The sequence below is a fragment of the Scyliorhinus torazame genome, chromosome 11 (assembly GCF_047496885.1).
Source record: "Scyliorhinus torazame isolate Kashiwa2021f chromosome 11, sScyTor2.1, whole genome shotgun sequence".
Taxonomy (NCBI): Eukaryota; Metazoa; Chordata; class Chondrichthyes; order Carcharhiniformes; family Scyliorhinidae; genus Scyliorhinus; species Scyliorhinus torazame.
This window is the reverse complement of record NC_092717.1, coordinates 229,981,167-230,005,512: the sequence shown is the minus strand read 5'-3', so window position 1 is coordinate 230,005,512 and position 24,346 is coordinate 229,981,167. Positions and strand designations below refer to the sequence as shown.

Below are 24,346 nucleotides of genomic sequence, written 5' to 3'. Positions count from 1 at the left end.
AATTTGGAATGTTGCAGCCAGCGCGACTGTGGGTTACACATAATGGCCAACACCACTACTTCGAAACGCCCGAAGAGGCGTGGACCTTTATACTAGCTGAAAAATTGGACTCTAATTGAGGGTTTGTGTGGGAGGGGGGTGTTTGAGGGTTGAAGTATGATGGTTGTTGTACATAGGGGGTCAACCACGCGCATGAAATTCTATATGGGCTGGGGGAGAGGGACAAGGCCACGACAGGAGCTGCGCCATGGGGGGGCGGGGCAGGCTTTGGAAAGCGCGTGGTTTTCTTTCCCGTGCGCGGCAAGAAAGGCGGGAAGGGGAACGAAGGAATGTACATTGATTGGGAGATTCCCACACGGGGGTGGGGGGGGATCAAAGGGATGGCGGGGTAAGCTGGGGTCAGCAGGTGTCAGCTGACTTACGGGAGGGATATGGGGGGAGCAAAAAAGCTAGACTGGGATCTAGCGGGGGAGGGGGGGGGGGGGAAGGGTTGCTGCTGCACTGGCCGAAAGAGAACGAGACACAGAAGAGGTGGCTATCTCACGGAGCGTTAGAAGAAGGTCGGTCAGCAGCAGCAGCAACCCTGGGGGGGGGAAACGAGAGATTGTTTGAGGGGATGGACGAGCGGGAGATGGCATGGAGGGTGGGGAGAAACGGTACGTGCGGCCAAGAGCCAGTGTATAAAGCTCTGTAAATATACCATCTTGCCATGTATATATCTTGCTCAGGGAGATTTTGCGTTATTTTGTTATTTGGGGGGGGGGGGGGTGGAGTTATTGTTTGTAAAGGGAAAAAAATTGTGTTGTTAAAAAACCTTAATAAAAAAATATATTAAAAAAAAGAGGGTGGCGGCAAGGGTGACGTCCGATGTGTTGCTTTCTACTCGGAAAGGAAGTGTTTTGTCTACAGCGTGCATTCCAGCTTTGGCAATATCAGCTCTGGTCCGGGCGAAAGCCTGTTGGGCCTCGGCCGTCAGGGGGAAATGAGTGGAATGTATGAGTGGGCGGGCCTTGTCTGCATAGTTTGGGACCCACTGAGCGTAATATGAGAAGAACCCCAGGCAGCGTTTGAGGGCCGTGGGGCAGTGGGGGAGGGGGAGCTCCATGAGGGGGTGCATGCGGTCGGGGTCGGGCCCCAGAACTCCGTTCTGGACTACGTAGCCGAGGATGGCTAAGCAGTTTGTACGGAACACACACATCTCCTGGTTATACATGAGGTTGAGGAGAGTGGCGGTGCGGAGAAATTTAGTGAGGTTGGCGTCGTGGTCCTGCTGATCATGGCCGCAGATGGTCACATCATCTAGGTACGGAAACGTGGCCCGCAAGCCGTACCAGTTGACCATTCGGTCCATCTCCCTTTGGAAGACCGAAACCCCATTGGTGACGCCGAAGGGGACCCTAAGGAAGTGATATAGCTGGCCGTCTGCCTCGAAGGCGGTGTATGGCCGGTCCGATTTACGGATGGGGAGCTGGTGGTAGGCGGATTTTAGGTCCACCGTTGAGAAGACCCGGTACTGTGCAATCTGGTTAACCATGTCAGATATGCGTGGGAGGGGATACGCATCGAGCTGCGTGTACCTGTTGATGGTCTGGCTGTAGTCCACGACCATTCGGTTTTTCTCCCCAGATTTAACCACTAATACTTGACCTCTCCAGGGCCTCGATGACTCCCTCCCGAAGCAACCGCTGAACCTCGGACCTGATGAAGGCCTTATCCTGGGTGCTGTACCGTCTGCTCCTGGTGGCGACGGGTTTGCAATCTGGAGTTAGATTGGCAAAGAGAGAAGGAGGATCGACCTTTAGGGTCGCGTGGCCGCACACAGTGAGGGGTGGTAAGGGTCTGCCGAATTTAAGGGTCAGGCTCTGGAGGTTGCACTGGAAGTCCAGACCGAGGATAAGTGCAGTGCAGAAGTTAGGGAGGATGTAGAGGCGAAAGCAGTGGAACTCTACGCCTTGGACTGTGAGTGTGACCGCGCAGTACCCCCGGATCGCTACGCGATGGAATCCGGAGGCCAGGGAGATACTTTGATTGGTAGGGTGTACCCTAAGGGAGCAGTGCCTTACCGTATTCGGGTGTACAAACCTCTCGGTACTCCCGGAGTCCAGTAGGCAGGAGGTCACATGGCCGTTGACTTTCACGCTGGCGGATACATTGGTCAGATTATGTGGTCGGGACTGGTCGATTGCCATGGAGGGGAGCCGTGGTTGATCGTCGGGTAGTGAGACGGCCGTTGAGTTGAGGTCCTGGAACGCCGTTGGTGTCCATGTGCTGCGGGGTGGACAAGATGGCGGCGCCCGGAGATCCTGGGGATTACAAAATGGCGGAGCTCATGGAACGCACGTTGCGGGGGTGGAGCAAGATGGCGGCGCCCATGAAACGCACGTGTTGTGCGGGGGAGAAGATGGCGGCGCCCATTGGTCGCACATGGCCTGGGAAGGAGAGGAGGATGGCGGCGCCCATTGTCCGTGACCGGGTGAGGTGGGAGCGACCGCGGCCGCTGAGCTGGCCTGGCACACCGCAGCGAAGTGGCCCTTCTTCCCACAGGCCTTACAAAGGGCAGCGCGGACCGAGCAGCATTGGCGGGGGTGTTTTTGCTGGCCGCAAAAATAGCATCGGGGTCCCCCGTAGATCACTGGCTGGCGCGTTGCGCAGGTGTACTGGGTGGGTAGCGCCCCCGCTGGGGTGGGGCCCATGAAGCGTAGGAGGAGTGGGCTGCGCGGTTGGGGGCGTAGGACTGGACATTGTGCAGAGCGACTGTCATGGAAAGCGCTAGTGTTTTAGTCTCTGCGAGGTCGTGCGTGGCCCCTTCTAGGAGCTGCTGCCTGATAACATCAGAACCAATCCCAGTTACAAAAACGTCCTGCATAAGGAGATCCGAGTGCTCCTTAGCTATAACGTCCTGGCAGTCACAGTCCCGAACTAGTGGGATCAGGGCCCTCCAGAAGTCCTCGATTGACTCACCAGGTAGTTGAGTATGCATTGCGAGCGTGTGTCTGGCGAAGAGCGTGTTCGTCTTCTGTTCATAATTTTCTTTGAGTCGAGTCATGGCATCAGCGTAATTGGACGCATCCTGGATCAGCGGGAAGACTTTGGAGCTGAGTCTGGAGTATAATATTTGGATCTTCTGAGCCTCTGGAACAGGGGTCGGCGCCGCGTTGATATACGCTTCAGAACAAGCTAGCCAGTGCTGGAAGTCCTTTCTGGCGTCGCTTGCGTGTGGATCCAGCTGCAGGCGATCTGGTTTAATCCGGAGGTCCATCTTCTGAATCTGATACTAATAAATTGAGGCACTATCAATTTGACTGGAGACGAAATTGAATCCAAACTGAGGCTTTATCAGTATCAGATGTGTGGCCTCCCACAGCAGCTGGCGAAATGGCTGCGAGCTGGAGGCCACGCATATTTATAACCCGCCTCCTGGGCGGAGCTAGCATGCAGGGGCCACAGGTGAACCTGTAGTGCAGGTTCTACCGTACAACCTCTAATATCAGAACACAGTGGTTTATCACAATATGTTAGCCCAGTTTATCAGTCAGCATTACACCTGAAACCTCATAGTCTGTATACGCCCCAGTTTTCCACTGAGTAATCCCTTTACTCACTGCCACATTCAAGGTTCCCCAGTTAATTCATTCAATTCTTGCACAGTATGGTTGGTAAGAACCAAAAAGAAAACTCCAGTTTGATATCATTGGGACAGTTTGAGCTTTCTGCTGTTCCCAGACCTCCACCTCTTCAAATCAGCACCTGATCACAGCCCAATGATTGTTCCTTTTTTATTACTTGCATTTCGAGGGAAAGTTTTGATCTTTTACTTTAATGCCCTTTTGCACAGCATTGTCACTGAGATGGGGAACTCTGCAGTGTAGGAGAATCAAATCCATTTCCCTCCTGACTATGGACACTTCCTCTCCAATAACGGAAGAGTAGACTTTGATGTAATCCCAGTGGCTCAGAAACAGACCATTTGCCGGCCAGCTGCCAGAATATCTGCAGCCTCTATTTTAACTTGCCTGGTGTTTAATAGCCAAAAGCTGTAACTTAACATGAGCGCTAACCTATATATTTATTCAGCATAATTGTGATAGAATATCCATTAAAATTGTGAATCCTCTGAAACAGAAATAGAAAATGCTGGACACGTTCAACATGTCCAATAGCTGTGTGGAAGAGAGAGACACACAGGATGTAACCTTTCAATTTCTGATCTACCATCCAAAATCTGCATTCTCTGATGTGCTGTGAGGAATGTCACAGTAGGATTTCAGAAAGGCTTTTGACAAGGCCCTATATGCAGTCTCATGGGATCCCTACAGTGCAGAAGGAGGCCATTCGGCCCATCGAGTCTGCACCTACCCTCCAAAGGAGCACCCCACCCAGACCCACATTCCCACCCTATCCCCGTAACCCCACCTAACCTTTTCATAGAATCATAGATTGTACAGTGCAGATGGAGGCCATTCAGCCCATTGAGTCTGCACTGGCCCTTGGGAAGAGCCCCCCCCCCCCCCCACATACTAAGGGCAATTTAGCATGGCCAATCCACCTAACCTGCACTTCTTTGGGATGTGGGAGGAAACCGGAGCACCAGGAGGAAACCCACGCAGACACGGGGAGAAAGTGCAAACTCTGCACAGTCACCCAAGGCAGGAATTGAACCAGGGTCCCTGGCACTGTGAGGCAGCAGTGCCAACCACTGTGTCACCGTGCTACAGGATGGGTGAAGAAGTTCCTCCTAAGATCAGTCCTAACTGTGAGGGGTTTTCTTGAGGGAGGTTTTCAGTGCCCTCTTGGGGGGTGGGGGGGGGGGGTGGTTAGTGCATGTGAACTTGGAATCAGGGCTCCTAGATAGCCATGTTCGAGGTGACGGACCAGCTCGGATTGCAGGCGGGTGCGGGGCAGATGTTTTGGCCTTTGCCTCGCTGATTGCCCGGAGCCGGGTCCTGTTGGGGTGGAGGTCAGCTTATCCACCCTGTGCCTCGGCTTGGCGGGGGGACCTACTTGAATTTGTTGACTCTCGGGGAGGCGTAGTTTGAGGTGAGGGGGTTGAGGGAAGGGCCCTACAATATATGGGGACTGTTATGCACTTTCGAGAATTGGTTCTCATTCAACATTACGGGGGGGGGGGTCATTGTTGTCTTTGATTACATTGTTTACTGATTGACTTAATTTTTGATTTACCTGGAATGTAGGGCTGGATGTTGGTCTGCATATTGAGCGGGATGCTGTTTGTGTTCGGGGGATTGTTCTTGTTTTTGTTTGTTTTTTCTTTGGTTGTTTATTTGATGAAAGTGAGGAGAATAAAAAGATTTTTTTTTAAAATTCAGCTCGTGCCACTCTTCCCTGCCCCCGTAATCCTGCACATTCTTCCTTTGCAGATAATAATGCAATTCTCTCTTCAATGCTTCGATTGAATCCTTCTCCACCAAACTCTCAGGCAGTGCATTCCAGTTCCTACCCACTCGCTGCGTGAAAACATTTTCCCTCGGATCAACATTGCTTCTTTTGCCAATTACTTTAAATCTGTGCCCTTCCACCCATTTGAACATTTCTCCCTATCTACTCTGTCCAGACCCCTCGTGGTTTTTAATACCTCTATCGGGTCTCCCCTCAACCTTCTCTTCTCCACGGAAAGCAGATCCAACTTCTCCAAACCATCTGCATAACAGAAGTTCTTCATTTCTGGAACCATTTTCATGAATCCCTTCTGCATTCTCTCTAATGTCTTCGCAAGTGTGGTGCCCAGAACTGGACGCAATACTCTAGTTGAAACTGAGGCAGTTTATAAAAATAGAAGTTTAACATAACTTCCGCGCTTTTGTACTCTGTGCACCTGTTAATAAAGCCTAGGATTCCATAGTATTTATCAACCACTCTCTCAACCTGTCCTACCACCGTCAATGATCGACACCCACGTCCCTCTGCTCCTGCACCCCCTTTAGGATTGTTCACTTTATTTTACGTTGTCTCTCCATCTTCCTCTGACCAAAATGAATCACTTCACACATCTCTGCATTAAATTTAATCTGCCAGTTGTCCATCCATTCCACCCACATGCCTATGTCCTTCTGAAGTTCTACACTATCCTTCAAACAATTCGCAATGCTTCCAAGTTTTGTATCATCTGCCAATTTTGAAATTAGACCATAAGACATAGGAGCAGAATTAGGCCATTCACCCCATCGGGTCTGCTCCGCCATTCAATCATGGCTGATATGTTCCTCATCCCCATTCTCCTGCCTTCTCCCCATAACCCTTGATCCCCTTGTTAATCAAGAACCTATCTATCTCTGTCTCAAAGTGACTTGGACCATTGCACCCTGGACACCAAGGTCTAGGTCATTAATATATATCGGGAAAAGCAAGATCCCAATATCAACACCTGGGGACCTCTACTATATACCTTCCTTCAGTCTGAAATGCATCCATTAACCACTTCTCTTTGTTTTGCGTCACTCAGCCAATTTATTTCATGAGCTATAACTGTGCTCACAAGTATGTGGTTTGTTGCCTTTTGGAAGTCAATGCACACCACATCAACAACATTACCCTCATCTATCCTCTTACCCCATCAAAAAACACAAGCAAGTTAGTTAAAAACGATTCTCCTTCAATCTGTGCTACACCTGGTGCAGCGCGCCCCCCCACTGGCAGCGGGATCCTCTGTCCCGCCAAACCAATGGGTTTCCCATTGTGGGCACCCCCACGCCCTCGGGAAATCCACAGGCATGAGTGCGCTGCCGACGAAACAGAGGATCCCGTCGACGGAGAATCCAGCCTGCTATCTGTTTTTAGAAAGTGTGGGGGAAAACCGGAACACAATAGTCAAATATTGACTTCCTTCAGGTCCATCAGTCGGGATGTTGGTCAGCTCAGTAGGCTGAATGGTAGTTTGTGATGCAGAGCGATGGCAGCAGTGCGGGTTTAATTCCCAAACCGGCTGAGGTTACCATAATGGCCCTGCCTTCTCAACCTTGTCCCTCACCTGAGGTGTGGTGACCCTCCGGTTACAGGTTGCCAACCTGAAAAATAACCCCTTATCCCCACTCGCTGTTTCCTGCCCATTAGCAAAATCTCTATCCATGCCAATATACTATTTCCAACACCATGGCTCTTATCTTATGACCTAACCTTTCGTGAGGTACCTTGTCGAACGCTTTCTCGCACGGTTTCAATCTTGCCTCCTGAGATTTCTTTTGCTTGGCTCCCCGAGTACACTCAAGCATCGCTTTCAGATCTTCAGTCGTTCCAAGCAGATACCGCTGCTCCAGAAAGGCAACAGTAAGGAGTCGCTAATCTTTGGCTGCCTCTGTGGATCTTCAGAACTGCTTTGCTTCAAGTCGACTCGTTGTAGCTCTCTCTTTAACTTGGAGTCCACTGCTCTGCCTTTTCTCTTAACTTGACTTCTGAGACCTCTTTCAGTTCCTTGCCTGTACCCTTGCCTGGGACTTTCTTCTGGGTCCTCTTTCTGTCCCACTCCGGTGCACTGCTCCCTGGGGCACACTCAGCACAATGACACTCCGTTATCAGGTCACCTGATCTGCTTTTCACGCTGAACAGCTTACTTTCCTCTGCACAGGTGTGCAGGGCTGGTTCCCAGCCTGAAAAACGTTAAACAAACTGGTGGCTATTTCCTGGCCAGTACATGCACTAAAGGCATTGGGAACTGGAGTTCCTGACCCCTGACCTCAGGCCAAGGTAAGTATTTTGGTTTCATCAAACCTATCAACTTTAAAGGGAAGGAGACCATTTGACCCATTGTATCTCCACCAAATGGACCACTCCTCTAGTTCCACCCTCCTGCCTTCTCCCAGTAACTTTGCACATATTTTTCTTTTCAGGTGACGCCCTATCCAACACCACCACCGTATTTTAAACCTTTCAAGAGTCTGAAAAAAAACCTTTTTTCATAAAGTTGGCTTCTAACCCAAGTAATACATTTGTTCCGAGAGAGAGCCCCTTTCAGCCTGTTTCTTCTGCTGAAAAAGTTCTTGCAATCTGCACGGCTTCTTAAGCCGTTCAAATTCCAGGTACCTCTGGTCCAACTGTTTCCTGATAGAACAAAGAACAAATTAAATTACAGCACAGGAACAGGCCCTTCGGCCCTCCAAGCCTGCGCCAATCCAGATCCTCTATCTAAAACTGTTGCCTATTTTAAGAACATAAGAACATAAGAACTAGGAGCAGGAGTAGGCCATCTGGCCCCTCGAGCCTGCTCCACCATTCAATGAGATCATGGCTGATCTTTTGTGGACTCAGCTCCACTTTCCGGCCTGAACAACATAACCCTTAATCCCTTTATTCTTCAAAAAACGATCTATCTTTATCTTAAAATCTTTATCTTATTTTCTAAGGATCTGTATCCCTCTGCTCCCTGCCCATTCATGTATCTGTCTAGATCCCTCTTAAATGACACTATAGTGCCCGCCTCTACCACCTCTGCCGGCAATGCGTTCCAGGCACCCAACACCCTCTGCGTAAAGAACTTTCCACGCATATCTCCCTTAATCTTTTCCCCTCTCACCTTGAACTCATGACCCCTAGTAATTGAGTCCCCCACTCTGGGAAAAAGTTTCTTGCTATCCACCCTGTCTATACCTCTCATGATTTTGTACACCTCAATGAGGTCCACCCTCAACCTCCGTCTTTCTAATGAAAATAATCTTAATCTACTCAACCTCTCTTCATAGCTAGCACCCTCCTAGGCAACATCCTGGTGAACCTCCTCTTCACCTGGTGAACCTCCTCTGCACCTTCTCCAAAGCATCCACATCCTTTTGGTAATGTGGCGATCAGAATTGTACGCAGTATTCCAAATGTGGCCGAACCAAAGTCTTATACAACTGTAACATGACCTGCCAACTCTTGTACTCAATACCCCTTCCGATGAAGGAAAGCATGCCGTACGCCTTCTTGACCACTCTATCGACCTGCACAGCCACCTTCAGGGTACAATGTACCTGAACACCCAGATCTCTCTGTACATCAATTTTCCCCAGGGCTTTTTCAATTACTGTATAGTTCGCTCTTGAATTGGATTTTCCAAAATGCATCACCTCGCATTTGCCCGGATTGAACTCCATCTGCCATTTCTCCGCCCAACTCTCCAATCTATCTATATTCTGCTGTATTCTCTGACAGTCCCCTTCACTGTCTGCTACTCCACCAATCTTGGTGTCATCTGCAAACTTGCTAATCAGACCACCTATACCTTCCTCCAGATCATTTATGTATATCACAAACAACAGTGGTGCTAGCACAGATCCCTGTGGAACACCACTGGTCACAGTTCTCCATTTTGAGAAACTCCCTTCCACTACTACTCCCTGTCTCCTGTTGCCCAGCCAGTTCTTTATTCAGATGGTACAGAATTTCTGACAGTCAGCCTCTGGCACTAACAGGTATGCACTTAAAGTAGCCCTTTGTGCTGCCTCATGGCTTGTTGCACTTTCCTGGGCCAAGAGGGAGTAAATCTCACAAGCTTTTCCCGTCAGCTTACTCTGAAACAGCAGGGACCAGTGTGGGGCTGGACACTAACTGCTGCGCTACTCTCTCTAACGAGAGAAAGAAGGTGCCTACCTGTTCTTCATCAAACTTGCCGATTAAATGGGCACATTTGAATACCTCAACCCTCAAGTCTGAGCTGGAGGTGTCTTCAGTGGGCAGGGTAGGATTGTCCTTCTCAGCTTGAGCTGGTTTAATTTAAACTCCCATTCCTTTTCCCTTTTCTGGAATTTTCTCTCTTCCTTCTGTTACTGCCCCTCTCTCTTCTTTCCCTTTCCTGCCTCCCTCTCTTTTCTCTTTCCTCAAATTCCAATTTCTGCTGCTCTAGTCTCCATTTCTCTGTTGCTAATTTATCTATTTCACTTTGCACCTCGCAATGTTTCACCACCCGTAATTAAAATGTCAGTTTTCCTGGCTTTTGGGCAGAACTCCACCTCTTAAGTGTCTAGCTACATCTTTTAATTCTCCCAAGCGTTATGATCCAGTGGATGCTAATTGCCATGAAAATCAAACCCCAAAGAGAAATTTTTATAAATGTTTTTTTATTGGTTTTTTGAACAAAGTATATTTACCGTTATGTACACAGAGTATATACAGAAGAGAAGGGCACACACAAACACACCCAAAAAAAAGTAATAATAAAAAAGAGCCGGAGAAACAATGACAGAGGGCAATACTCGAATGGGTCTGGTGTTGGTGTTGTCACCTGCTTCACCCGGACGGCTGCCGTTGTCGTCTCGCGCTCACCTCCGCTTCAGCCGTTCGTCCCGTCTTTCGCCTGGATTCTCCTTGCTCTCTGTTCCTGTAGGTGCCAAGTTTGTTATCATTTCCCATCACCTCCTTCCGGCTATCATTTCCCTGCTCTCTCTCTCTCCCCCCCCCCCCCCCCCCCCCCCCACCTCCCTGGTTCTCCTCTATTGTTCCCTATCTCTTCACTCTTTCCCCCCCTCCCCTCCTCCTGTGGTTCACCTTTCTTTCCTCTTAGATTTAGCTGTCCCCCCCCCCCCAAACCCTCCTGGTCTATCTCTCCCTCTCGTGCCTTGACTACTTTCCCCTGGTTCTTGGCTACCTGGCTATCCTTCTGCTTGTTCGTTGGCCACAAACAGGTCCCGGAACAATTGGGTGAATGGCTCCCACGTTCTGTGGAAGCCGTCGTCTGACCCTCGGATGGCGAATTTGATTTTCTCCATTTGGAGGGATTCCGAGAGGTCGGACAGCCAGTCTGCAGCTTTGGGTGATGCTGCTGACCGCCAGCCGAACAGGATTCTACGGCGGGCGATCAGAGAGGCAAAGGCAAGGGAGTCCGCCCTCCTCCCCAGGAATAGATCTGGCTGGTCCAAAGAGAAATTTGACCCATGTATCACAACCCTTTTTTAAAAAAGAAATCTGACAACAAGAAAGGTTTTCCGAATTCGGAAGCCACAGTTCCAGTAACACCTTTGGGATTTTAAACATTAAATAAAATCATTTATGAACAAAAGAAAGGAAGGGTTAAGCTTTACAATTAGTCTTACAAATATTCCCCCCAAAATACTCCCTACCTGGTCAGGTTCACAATTAAAAACCCTTTAGGCAACAATACTTTCTAGATGTTTATCCATAAAAATCCAGTAATATTACCACAAGCCAAACCCACTGTTACTGTAGGAAAGATATATTACAGGACTTTGCGCTAACTTCCACCCTGCTGTGGAAATTCAAAACTGCGACACCAGACTGCTTTTTTTTTTTGCAACCTCGAGCGTTCATGGCTTAACTGGGTGGCTAATTTAAACTGCACCCCTTCCAGCACAGAGTTGTTGCTAGCAGGCCTTTCTCATGCAGCCCACCCGCAGGAGGTCTCAGATATCCACCCACACCCTCAGGACAGCTTAATGTCTCTCCTTAAATCCACCCTCTTTTCCTCATTCATCTTTGATCCCATTGTCCTTGCCGTTTGTTTCAAACTTTCCCACTATATTAAAATCTTCCATGTTCGGATCGCACCCCCCCCCCCCCCCCCCCCCCTTCCACCTTTCGGGTCAAATAAAATATAATAACCTTTCTTGATCACTTATGAAACTGTTGCAAGTTGTAAACTCTTTTTACATCTCTTTGAAATTTAACAGCTGGAGATAATAAACCTGTACTTATCTCCCAATGCAAATCTCTACCCACTACTTATTTACTTAAATTCACTTGGCCATCCCTACTTTAAATGCCTGCTGCGGTCCTAAATCTTGCAGCCAATCTGTCTTCAGTTTGATTATCTTAGTTTCACACACACATACACAGAAACTCACAAGCCTGCTTTGCAGAATGAAATGGTGGACTCCAAAAATATTAAGAATAGTATATTTTGTCAGACCAGGACAGTGCCCTCACCTTCTCGCAAGTTATCTCATCCTGTTCTACGAAGGTACTGACATTGAATGTGGACATTTTAGCACTTTGTATTGAAGACCCAAGAAAACCTTTTTTGCAGATTTTAAATTGCCTTTGAAGGAACGATTTACTTTCTCCACTCCAATTCTTTCATCAGTCTGTGGGAACAATTCTGGGTACAAATCCCCAGTTTTGTTATGACCAGATGAGGAGGAGTAAATTGGCTCCCCTTTATTCGATCTCATTGTTTATTCACATAAAGTTCCAAGTTTCTTTTTCACATTGATTTGTCTTTTCTGAATCAACATGTATTTAACTATTTAATCTGTGAACAATAAGGAGCCAATCGGTGTTTCTTGAGTCAAAGAAAGCAAATTTATAAACCACTAAATCCGAGGGAAAGAATAATAAAAATGCATTTTTATTATTGTTATATACACATTATATAACATAATATAAGAATCTTTATTGTCACAAGTAGGCTTACATCAACACTGCAATGAAGTTACTGTGAAAAGCCCCTATTCGCCACATCCCGGCGCCTGTTTGGGTACACAGAGGGAGAATCCAGAATGTCCAAAGGTAACAGAAGTAAGGGACGTTAGTGTCCAATTAACAAAAGATAAAATAATATAGGGTTCAGTGTCCTTTGATCATCCTTAAGGCATGGATTGTTAAACGTTTCAGTGAATTTGGATTAGCTGGTTTTGTGGATGCAGTCAGACGTAGATGTTGCAATTATTCCAAGATCTCAGTTTGCTGGTAGATTTCCAATAATGTTGCTTCCGACTTGAGTACTACACTTGTTCCAAAAGAGAGAGGGAGAGCCCCTTTCAGCCTGTCTCTTCTGCTGAAAATGTTCTTGCAATCTCTTCAGTGGCTGCAGCCTTACCTGAAATACTTCACCGGTTGTGTATTTTCAAGGTTTTTTTTTTGGTGGGTCTGTCTGTGGCAGCCATTGGTTCAATTTGCAGTACTTTACATTTAATGTCTCTTCCTCAGACGGTTGCCTCTATCAAATCTCCTCTTGGCCTTCATTTCCCAGGAAAAACAATTCCAACTTCTTTAATCGACCTTCATAACTTAAGTTCCTCATCCCTGCAACCATTCTTGTGAATCTTTCCAGAACTCTCTCCAATGCCTTCGCGTCTTTCCTATTCGTGTCTTTCCGAAAGTGTGGTGCCCAGAACTGGACACACTATTTTAGCTGAGGCCGAACTAGTGTCTTGTACAAATGAATGTGAATTATTTTGATATTTTAACTGATCCTTTAACATATGCTGCCTGTTTTATCATGTTTCAATGGTTGATTTGTATCCCCTTGTTTTTCTCATTTGTTTGAGCATTCCAATTCCTCTGGGTTATTTCCTAGCCTTGCAATGCTACTCATGAGCCGTGTGTTTTAGGAAAACCTTGGTGACAGTCTCTTCCTTGTGGTTTTTAGCCGCCGATACTGTTTGGAAATATTCATGATCTATTCTTGTGGTATTTCCATTCCTGCTCGCAACATGACAGCACAGGTAAAATCAGGAATTCAGCGTGTGGGCGAGTGCCAGGCTGTTCTCCAAACATAATTCAGACTGGCGTGCCTCTGATTCAGTGTACGGCACTGCCAATGGGCGAATGAATCCCTCTGTGCAGACATAAGAAATACGTTTTGAGAGCTTTAGATAATGCACCGGTGGGAACATTTTGCACAGTTTGTTAATTGGCCTGTTACATAATCAGCGTCTTTAATATTAGCACTCCATTTACTAGCTTAATTTATTAGATTAAATATAATTTCTTCTAATTGAACCATTCTGTAGATATACCTACAGGTGTGGCTGCCAATTTCATGCACCACAGAGAGATCTTTCACAATACAGAAAATTCAAAGCCTATTATCGTATGTGTCAACTACTAAATTATTCAGCATCATTGCTTAGTGCAGCCTTTTATTATTATTATTATTAATGACAACTTTTAAGGTTTTGGGGTCATGTGCCTAGAGAGGAGACAGGATGTCCGCCTAGTGATTAGAATTAAGGCATCGTTTGGCTTATGCAAAAGGAAGCTCATGGGTTTTACATCATTCACTCTTGTGAAAGACTGCTACAATTATCCACTTGGTTTCTGCAAGAACAGAAGAACCATTTGACTGAGGCACATTGATAGGGTATTAAACAGGTGGCGTAGGATGGATATAAACTGCTGAATGAGCAGCCTCCAAGGATCAAACTTCCTTTTCTCAGTCATGGATAATTTTCAAGTGCAAGAATATAAGAACATAAAGAGCATTGGAGCCCCCATCTGACCCTCCGAGCCTGCTCCACCATTCAATAAGACCGTTCAAGAACCCCTAGATTTCCCAGTCAGGGGAAACATTTTCTCAGCATCTACACTGTGAAGACCCTTAGGAATTTTATGTGAACCAAACAGATAGGGCGGAATTCTGCCCCCCCCCACGCTGGGTGGGAGAATCGCGGCGGCGCTGCGCGTATCCCACTCCGACGCCCGCACGCGATTCTCCCAACCCCCCCCCCCAAACCGGCGGGGCGAGAATCAAGGCTAGCCGCTGGCAGAATCGCCGCTCGCCTTTTGCAACGGGCGAGCGGCGATTCTCTGGCCCGGATGGGCCGAGCGGGCTGACCAATATGACTGGTTCCCGCTGGCGCTGTCCACACCTGGTCGCTGCTGGCGGGAAGGCTGGGGGGGGGGGGGGCTGTGGGTGGGAGCGGGGGGGCGGAGGGGGTTCCTGCACCGGGGGGGGCGGGGGTTCCTGCACCGGGGGGGGGGGGGGGGCGGGCCTCAAATGGGGTCTGGCCCGTGATCGGTGCCCACCAATCTGCGGGCCGGCCTCTCTGAAGGAGGACCTCCTTTCCTCCGCCGCCCCGCAAGATCCATCCGACATCTTCTTGCGGGGCGGCCTCAGGGAGGACGGCAACCACGCATGCGCGGGTGACGTCATTTATGCGGCGCTGGCTGCGTCATTTACCCGCCGCCGCTTTTACGCGGCGCCAAGGCCTGGCGCGTAAATGATGCGCCGCTGCTCCTAGCCCCCCCCGGGGGCGGGAGAATAGGGGGCTGGGAGCGGGCTCTGACGCCGGAGTGAAACACTCCGGTTTTCACTCCGGCATCGGCACTTAGACTCCCGATGGGAGAATTGCGCCCATAATCTCTTAGGGGCTGGTTTAGCACAGTGGACTAAACAGCTGGCTTGTAAAGCAGAACCAACCAGAGAAACACCCATTAATCCCCACTCTTTGCTTTCTATTAATTAACCAATCCTCTATCCATGCTACTACTTACCCTTAATGCCATGCGTCTTTATCTTATGCAGCAACCTTTTGTGTGGCACCTTGTCAAAGGCTTTCTGGAAATCCAGATATACCACATCCATTGGCTCCCCGTTATCTACCGCACTGGTAATGTCCTCAAAAAATTCCACTAAATTAGTTATGCACGACCTGTCCTTTATGAACCCATGCTGCGTCTGCCCAATGGGACAATTTCCATCCAGATGCCTCACTATTTCTTCCTTGATGATAGATTCCAGCATCTTCCCTACTACTGAAGTTAAGCTCACTGGCCTATAATTACCCGCTTACTGCCTACCTCCTTTTTTAAACAGTGGTGTCACGTTTGCTAATTTCCAATCCGCCGGGACCACCCCAGAGTCTAGTGAATTTTGGTAAATTATCACTAGTGCATATGCAATTTCCCTAGCCATCTCTTTTAGCACTCTGGGATGCATTCCATCAGGGCCAGGAGACTTTTCTACCTTTAGCCCCATTAGCTTGCCCATCACTACCTCCTTGGTGATAACAATCCTCTGAAGGTCCTCACCTGTCATAGCCTCATTTCCATCAGTCACTGGCATGTTATTTGTGTCTTCCACTGTGAAGACCGACCCAAAAAACCTGTTCGGTTCCTCAGCCATTTCCTCATCTCCCATTATTAAATCTCCCTTCTCATCCTCTAAAGGACCAATATTTACCTTAGCCACTCTTTTTTTGTTTTATATATTTGTAGAAACTTTTGCTATCTGTTTTTATATTCTGAGCAAGTTTACTCTCATAATCTATCTTACTCTTCTTTATAGCTTTTTTAGTAGCTTTCTGTTGCCCCCTAAAGATTTCCCAGTCCTCTAGTCTCCCACTAATCTTTGCTACTTTGTATGCTTTTTCCTTCAATTTGATACTCTCCCTTATTTCCTTAGATATCCACGGTTGATTTTCCCTCTTACTACCATCCTTCCTTTTTGTTGGTATAAACCTTTGCTGAGCACTGAGAAAAATCGCTTGGAAGGTTCTCCACTGTTCCTCAACTGTTTCACCATAAAGTCTTTGCTCCCAGTCTACCTTAGCTAGTTCTTCTCTCCTTTGTAATCTCCTTTGTTTAAGCACAAAACACTAGTGCTTGATTTTACCTTCTCACCCTCCATCTGTATTTTAAATTCCACCATATTGTGATCGCTCCTTCCGAGAGGATCCCTAACTATGAGATCCTGAATCAATCCTGTCTCATTACACAGGACCAGATCTAGGACCGCTTGTTCCCTCGTAGGTTCCATTACATACTGTTCTAGGAAACTATCGCGGATACATTCTATAAACTCCTCCTCAAGGCTGCCTTGACCGACCTGGTTAAACCAATCGACATGTAGATTAAAATCCCCCATGATAACTGCTGTACCATTTCTACATGCATCAGTTAATTCTTTGTTTATTGCCTGCCCCACGATAATGTTACTATTTGGTGGCCCATAGACCACTCCTATCAGTGACTTTTTCGCCTTACTATTCCTGATTTCCACCCAAATGGATTCAACCTTATCCTCCATAGCACCGATGTCATCCCTTACTGTTGCCCGGATGTCATCCTTATATAACAGAGCTACACCACCTCCCTTACCATCCACTCTGTCCTTCCGAATAGTTTGATACCCTCAGTTATTTAACTCCCAGTCATGACCATCCTTTAACCATGTTTCAGTAATGGCCACTAAATCATAGTCATTCCCGATGATTTGCGGCATCAACTCATTTACCTTATTCCGAATACTACGAGCATTCAGGTAAAGTACACTTATGTTGGCTTTTTTACCTCTGTTCTGAATCTTAAAATCATCTGAATCATCTGGAGACATCTATAGTGATAACATTGCGCTCCACCTCTTCGCAATCTCTTTCAATTCCTTCACTGCCTCTACATTTTGTGAGTGTTCCTTGTGTATTCAGTCTTGTATGGGCCAGAGTTTCTCCCAGCTAAACATTAGGAGGAACGAGGCGTCACGTTGACTCTGACCACAAATTCCTTGCCATTGATTCCAAGTCCTTCCCTAGCCAGTGTCTCAAGGTTGACCAGGGTGTTTGCAGTCTCACTATCCTCTTTGGCTCTGAGCTAATCATCTAATCCCATATCCCCTCCATCACCAAGAACTGCCTGTTTCTACCCCGGTAAAATTGCTTGCCTCTGCCCCAAAGGTGCTGAAGCTCCCCCAGGTCACATCCCGGACTTAACACTTCCAATGCTCTCTGCAGCATCCCATCTCCATACTCTGGAGTCAGCTCATTCAAAACTATACGCCTTGTACCTTATCCAGCACCAATCCCCACTCCCCCAACTCCTAGTCCCGTAATGTGTCTTATTTAACATTCTCATACTTGTTTTTACAATGTTAGAAGCTATTATTAAAGAAACTATAGCAGGGCACTTGGATAAGTTCAAGGTAATTAGGCAGAGTCAACATGGATTTTGTTCAAGAGAAATCATGGTTAACCATCTTATTGGAGTTCTTTGAGTAAGTAATATGTGCTGTAGATAAAGGGGAACTGGTGGGTGTACTGTACTTAGATTTCTAGAAGGCATTTGATAAAGTACCACATCAGAGATTATTGCAGATCTTGCTCATGGTGCAGGGAGTAGCATGTTGGCATGGATAGACGATTGACTGGCTAACAGAAAGCAGAGAGTAGGTATACCAAGTAATTTTCAGGTTGGCAAGATTTAATGAGTCGTGTGCAACAGGGATCAATGGTGGGACCTCAGCTGTTTACAATTTATACAAATGAGTTGGATGAAGGGATGGATGGGGTGGTGGCCAAATCTGCTGATGACACAAGAGATGTAGATGGCTTAAGTGAATGGGCAAAGATCTGGAAAATGGTATATAATGTGGGCAAATGTGAAATTGCCCATTTTGGCAGGAAGAATAAAAAAGAAGGTTCTTATCTAAATGATAAGAGGTTGCAGAGCTCTTGAGGTACAGAGGGATCTGGGTGTCCTAGTGCATGAATCACAAAAGGCTAGTATAGAGGCACAGAAAGTAATTAGGAGAGCTAGTTTATTACTAGTGTTTATTGTGAGGTGAATTAAATACAAAAGTGTGGAAGTTGTACTTCAGTTATACAGGGGACTGGTGCGACCCCATCTGGAATACTGTGTACAGTATTGGTCTCCTTATTTAAGGAAGGACGTAAATATATTGGAAGCACTTCAGAGAAGGGTGGGTTGACCAGACTAATATCTGGAATCAACAGGTTGTCTTATGAGGGACGGTTGGACAAGCTTGGCTTGTACCCCTGGAGTTCAGAAGAAAAGGCGACTTGATTGAAACGTACAAGAACCTGAGGGGTATTGACAGGGTGGATGTGGAGAGGATGTTTCCTCTTGTGGGGGAATCTAGAACTAGGGGTCACTGTTTTAAAATAAGGAGTTGCCCATTTAAAACTGAGATGAGGTGAAATCCTTTCTCTCAAATGGTCAAATGCAGACTCTTCCTGACAAGGCGGTGGAAGCATATTTTTAGGCAGTGTTGGATAGATTCCAGGATATGTAAGGCAGTGTTGGATAGATTGCAGGTAAGCAAGGCAGTTATCGGGGCTAGGCGGGGTGGCAGATTTGTCATACCTGGTCAGCCATGATCTTATTAAATGGCGGAGAAGGCTCGAAGGACCAAATGGCCTATTCCTGCTCCTTGTTCGTATGTTCTTTTGTTCATGTGTTCGTACATTCTAACAGGATGTAATCTTTCTGTAATCTCCTCCTGTCCTGCAAGCCCCATAAACTATAACCTCATGGCCTGGAATATCCTCACACTACCATTACCAACACGTCAAGGGATTAGCCCTGGTTCAATGTAGAGTGCAGGAGGGCATGCCAGGAGCAGCACCAAGTACACCTAAAAATGTGGTGTCAAGTTGGTGAAGCAACAGCACAGGACTATTTGCATGCCGAATGACATAAACTGCAAGTGGCAGACTGAGCTAAATGATTCCACAATCAATGCATCAGATCTAAACTCTACAGTCCTGCCGTGTCCAGCCGTGAAAAAAAAACATGGAAAATAGGAGCAGGAGAAGGACATTCGGCCCTTTAAGCCTGCCCCGTTACTCATTATGATCATGGCTGGTCATCCAACTCAATACGCTAATCCCGCCCCCCCCCCCCCCCCCCCCCCCCCCCGTATCCTTTGATCCCCTTTGCCCCAAGTACTTTATCTAACTACTTCTTGAAAACATATAATATTTTGGCCTCAACTACTTCTCTGGGTGAAGAGATTTCTCCTTAGCTCTGTCCTAAATGGTCTGCCCTATATTCTCAGCCTGTGACCCTGGTTCTGGACACACCCACGATCGGGAACATCCATTCTGCATCTACCCTGACTAGTCCTGGTAGAACTTTATAAGTTTCTATGAGATCTCCCCTCATTCTTCTGAACTCCAGCGAATACAATCCAAACCGAATCAATCTCTCCTCGTATCTCAGTCCTGCCATCCCAGGAATCAGTCTGGTCAATCTTCGCTGCATCCCTCTAGAGCAAGAACATCCTTCCTCAGATATTGACACCAAAACTGCACACAATATCCCAGGTGTGGCCTCACCAAGGCCCTGTATACTTGCAATACTCGCTTCTGTACTCTAATTCTCTCGCACGAAAGGCCAGATAACATTTCCCTTCTTTACCGCCTGCTGTATCTACTGCTTACCTTCAGTGACTGGTGTACAAGGACACTTTTGGTCTCCTCGCACATTCCCCTCTCCTAATTTATGGCCATTCAGGTAATAGTCTGCCTTCCCGTTTTTTGCTACCAAAGTGGATAACCTCACATTTATTCAAATTATACTGCTTCTGCCATTCATTTGCCCACTCACTCACTACACTGAAGGATCTCTGCATCCTCCTCACAGCTCACCCTCCCATCCTACTTGGTGTCATCTGCAAATTTGGAGATATTACATTTTGTTCCCTCATCCATGTGATACTCCACTGGTCATTGCCTGCCAATTTGAAAAAGACGCTCATCTCTTATGCAAGACGTTGTCAAAAGCTAAATATACCACATCCACTGGCTTCCCCTCATCACTCTACTAGTTACATCCTCAAAGAATTCCAGTAGATTTTATTCCCCTTTCATAAATTCATGCTAACTCTGTCTGACCTTGCCACTGTTTTCTAAGTGCTCTGCTATAAAATCTTTGATGGATTCTAGAATTTCCCCCACAACTGATGTCAGGCTTACTGGTCTGTAATTCTCTGTGTTCTCTCTATCTCCCTTTTTAAATAGTGGAGTCACAATAGCTACCCCCCAATCTGCTGGAACTGTTCCAGAGTCTATGGGGGTGATTCTCCAAAATGGAGCGCAAGTGTTCGTGCCGTCGTGAACGCCGTCACGTTTCACGACAGCGCGAAACTGGCACGGGGACGACCGATTCTGGCCCTCACAGTGGGCCAGCACAGCGCTGGAGCGGTTCACGCCGCTCCAGCCTCCCTCCCCGGTGCCAAATGGGCTCCGCGCCAACCTGCGTATGCGCGGGGGGACTTCTTCTGCACACTGGCCCCGACTCAACATGGCGTCGGTGTTCAGGGGCCGGCCGCGCCGGAACGTAGGCCGGGGGGGGGGGAAAGAGAGGCCGGCCCGCCGATCAGCAGGCCCCGATCGTGGGCCAGACCCCATCAGAGGGCCCCCCCCCGGTGAAGGATCGCTTCTCCCCGCCCCACAGACCGACCCCGGCCCTTCGTGCAGAGTTCCCGCCGGCAGCGACCACGGGTGAACGGCGCCGGCGGGACTCTGTTGTATCCATGTGGCCGCTTGGCCCATCCAGGCTGGAGAATCGGCAGCCCCGCCGATTCCAGCGGCCGGCGCTGCGTCAAACGCCCTGGTGCAAGTGGCGCCAATTCTCCGCACCTCGGAGAATTGCGCGCCGGCGTCGGGGCGTTGCGCGGTCGGGCCGATTCTCCGGCCCGGCGCGGGGCTCGGAGAATCACCCCCTCTAGAATCCTGGAAGATGACTACCAATGCATCCACTATTTCTAGAGCCATTTCCTTTAGTACTCTGGGATGTAGATTATCAGGACCAAGGATTTATCAACCTTCAATCCCATCAATTTCCCCAACACCATATCTCCACTAATATTGATCTTCAGCTCCTCCCTCTCACTAAACCCTGTGTTCCCCAACATTCTGGTATCTGATTTGTGTCCTCATTATTGAAGACAGAAACAAAGTATGTGTTTAGTTGCGCAGCTATTTCTTTGTCCCCAATTATACATTTCCCGTTTCCGTCTGTAAGGGACCTACATTTGTCTTCACTAATCTTTTTCTCTTCAACTATAGAAATTTTTAGTCAGTTTTCATGTTCCCTACAAACTTACTCTCGTACTCCATTTTCCCTTTCTTAATCAGTCCCTTCTTGCTGAATTTTAAATTGCTCCCAATCCTCAGACCTGTTGTTTTTCTTGGCCAATTTGTATGCTTCTTCCTTGGATCGAATACTGTCTCTAATTTCCCTTGTAAGCCATGGATTGGCCACGTTTTCCATTTTATTCTTGTACCAGACAGGAATAAACAATTGTTGCACTCTCCACATGCGTTTGTTGAATATTTGCCATTGCATTTCCACTGTCATCCCTATAAATAACGTTCCTCAATCGATCAAAGCCGACGCATGCTTCATACCACCGTAGTTTCCTTTAGTAAGATTCAGGACCCTAGTCTCAGAATCAACTACTTCACTCTCCATCTTGATGAAAAATTCTATCAAATTATCGTCACTCATCCCCAAGGTGTCTCGCACAAATAGCTTGCCAGTGTTTCCGTTCTCATTACACAGTACCCAGTCTAGGATGGCCTGCTCTGTCATTGGTTCCTCAGCGTAATAGTCCAGTAGTCCATCCCGTAGACACCCCACAAATTCCTCCTCTATGGTATTGTGGTTAATTTGATTTGCCCCATCTATGTACAGATTATAATCACCCATAATTACAGATGTTCCTTTATCGCATGGGTCTCTAATTTCCTGTTTAATGCTATTCCCAACATCACCACTGCAGTTTGGGGTCTGTATACAAAGCTCACTAACATTTTTTGCCCCTTGGTGTTTCTCAGTTCTACCCATACAGATTCCACATTGTCGGACTGATATCCTTCTTCACTATTGTGATAATTTCCTCTTTAACCAGCACTGCCACTCCACCACTTTTTCCTTTTCGTCTGTCTTTCCTAAATACTGAACACCCCTAGACATTCAGTTCTCATCCCTGGTCACCCTGCAGCCATGTCTCCATAATGTCTTCTGGGGATAGGGTGGAAGTGAGGGCTTAACTGGGTCGGTGCAGACTCGATGGGCCGAATGGCCTCCTTCTGTATGTTCTATGTGCAATTGGTGCTATGTAATACCGATCATACCCCGTTTACATCTATTTGCGTGATTAGTTCATCTGCTTTATTGCGAATGCTCTGTGCATTAAGGCGGACAATTAAACAACTCCCAATGCTGGACAATTAAACCAACTCACTAAAGGAGGAGGCTCCACAAAGATCCCCATTCTCAATGATGGGAGAGTAAAAGTTGAGGCTGAAGCACTTGCAACCATTTTCAGCCAGAGGTGCTGATTGGAGAACCCATCTTAGCCTCCTCCAGAGATCCTCAGTATCACACAGGTGCCAATTATAACCAAATTTGATTCACTCCATGTAATAGCAAGAAACGGCTGCAAGCACTGGATACTGTGCTGTGGGCCCTGACAACATTCCAGCAATCATACTGGAGGCATGTTCTCCAGAACTAGCCGTCCCCTTAACCAAGTTGTTCCAGTATAGCTGCAACACTGGCATCTACCCAGCAATGTAGAAAATTGCCCAAGTGTGTCATGGACACAAGAAACAGGACAAACCCAACCCAGTCAATTACCGCCCCACCAGTCTACTTTCGATCATTATTAAAACGTTGGGAGGGGTCATCAACAGTGCTATCAAGTGACATGTTCGAGGCAATAACCTGCTGTTTGGTTCCCCCCAAACCATTCAATTCATGACCTCATTACAGCCTTGGCCCAAACACGGACAAAAGAGGTGAGGTGCAGGTGACTACCCATGACATCAAGACAGCACTTGAACAAATGTGACATCAAGGAGCCCTAGCAAAACTGAAGTCAATGGAAATTGGGGGAAACTTTCCACTGGTTCGAGTCATGCCTGGCACAAAGGAAGATGGTTGTGATTGTCGGGGGCTAATTGTCCTAGTCCGAGGACATTGCTGCAGGAGTTTCTCAGGGTAGTGTCCTAGGCCCAATCATGTTCAGCTGCTTCATCGATGACCTTCCCTCCATCATAAGGTCAGAATTGGGGACGAATGGAGATGATTGCACAATGCTCAGCACTATTTGCAACTTCTCTCATACTGAAGCAGTCCATGTCCCAATGCAGCAAGACCTGGACAATATCCATGCTTGGGCTGACGAGTAGCAAGTAACATTCACATCACACAAGTGTCAGACAATGATCATCTCCAATAAGAGTGAATCTAACCATCTCCCTTTGATATTCAATGGCATTACATTACTGAATCCCCCACTATCAACATCCTGGGGATTACCATTGACCAGAAACTTAACTGTGGTTCAAAGAACAGTCAAAGATTGGGAATTCTGAGGCAAGTAACTCCCCTCCCTAAAGCTTGTTTACCATCTACAAGGCACAAGTTAGGAACATGGTAGAATACAATCCACTTTCCTGGTGAGGGTTAATCCAACAACACTCCAGAAGCTCGACACTGTCCAGCAGACCACTTGGTCAGCACCCCAACCCTCATCTTAAACATTCATTGCCTCAACCATGAACAACAGTGACAGCAGTGTCTACCATCTACAAGATGCACTCCCTCAACTGCCAGCTTCCTTTGCCAGTACCGTCTAAACCTATAAACATTACCACCTAGACGTTCAAGGGCAGCAGACACATGGGAACACCACCACCTGCAAGTTTCCCTCCAAGCCACCCACCATCCTGACTTGGAACTGTATCGAAGTCCCTTCATTGTCTCTGGGTCAAAACCCAGGAACTCTCTCCCTAACAGCACTCTGGGTATACCTACATCTAAGGGACAGCAGCAGCTCACGAAAGATGCTCATCACCATTTTCTCAAATTAGGGATGGCCAATAAATGCTGGCCATGCCAGAGACACTCACATGCTGGAAAGAATTAAATCATC

The 24,346-nt window shown here is 47.4% G+C and overlaps 1 protein-coding gene across 5 annotated transcripts in view; it reads left to right on the top strand.

Moving 5' to 3' along the window:
- Window positions 1-24,346, top strand: part of LOC140385838 (protein spire homolog 1-like) — a 310,369-nt gene that overhangs the window by 33,684 nt on the left and 252,339 nt on the right. The gene's annotated exons all lie outside the window — the stretch shown is intronic.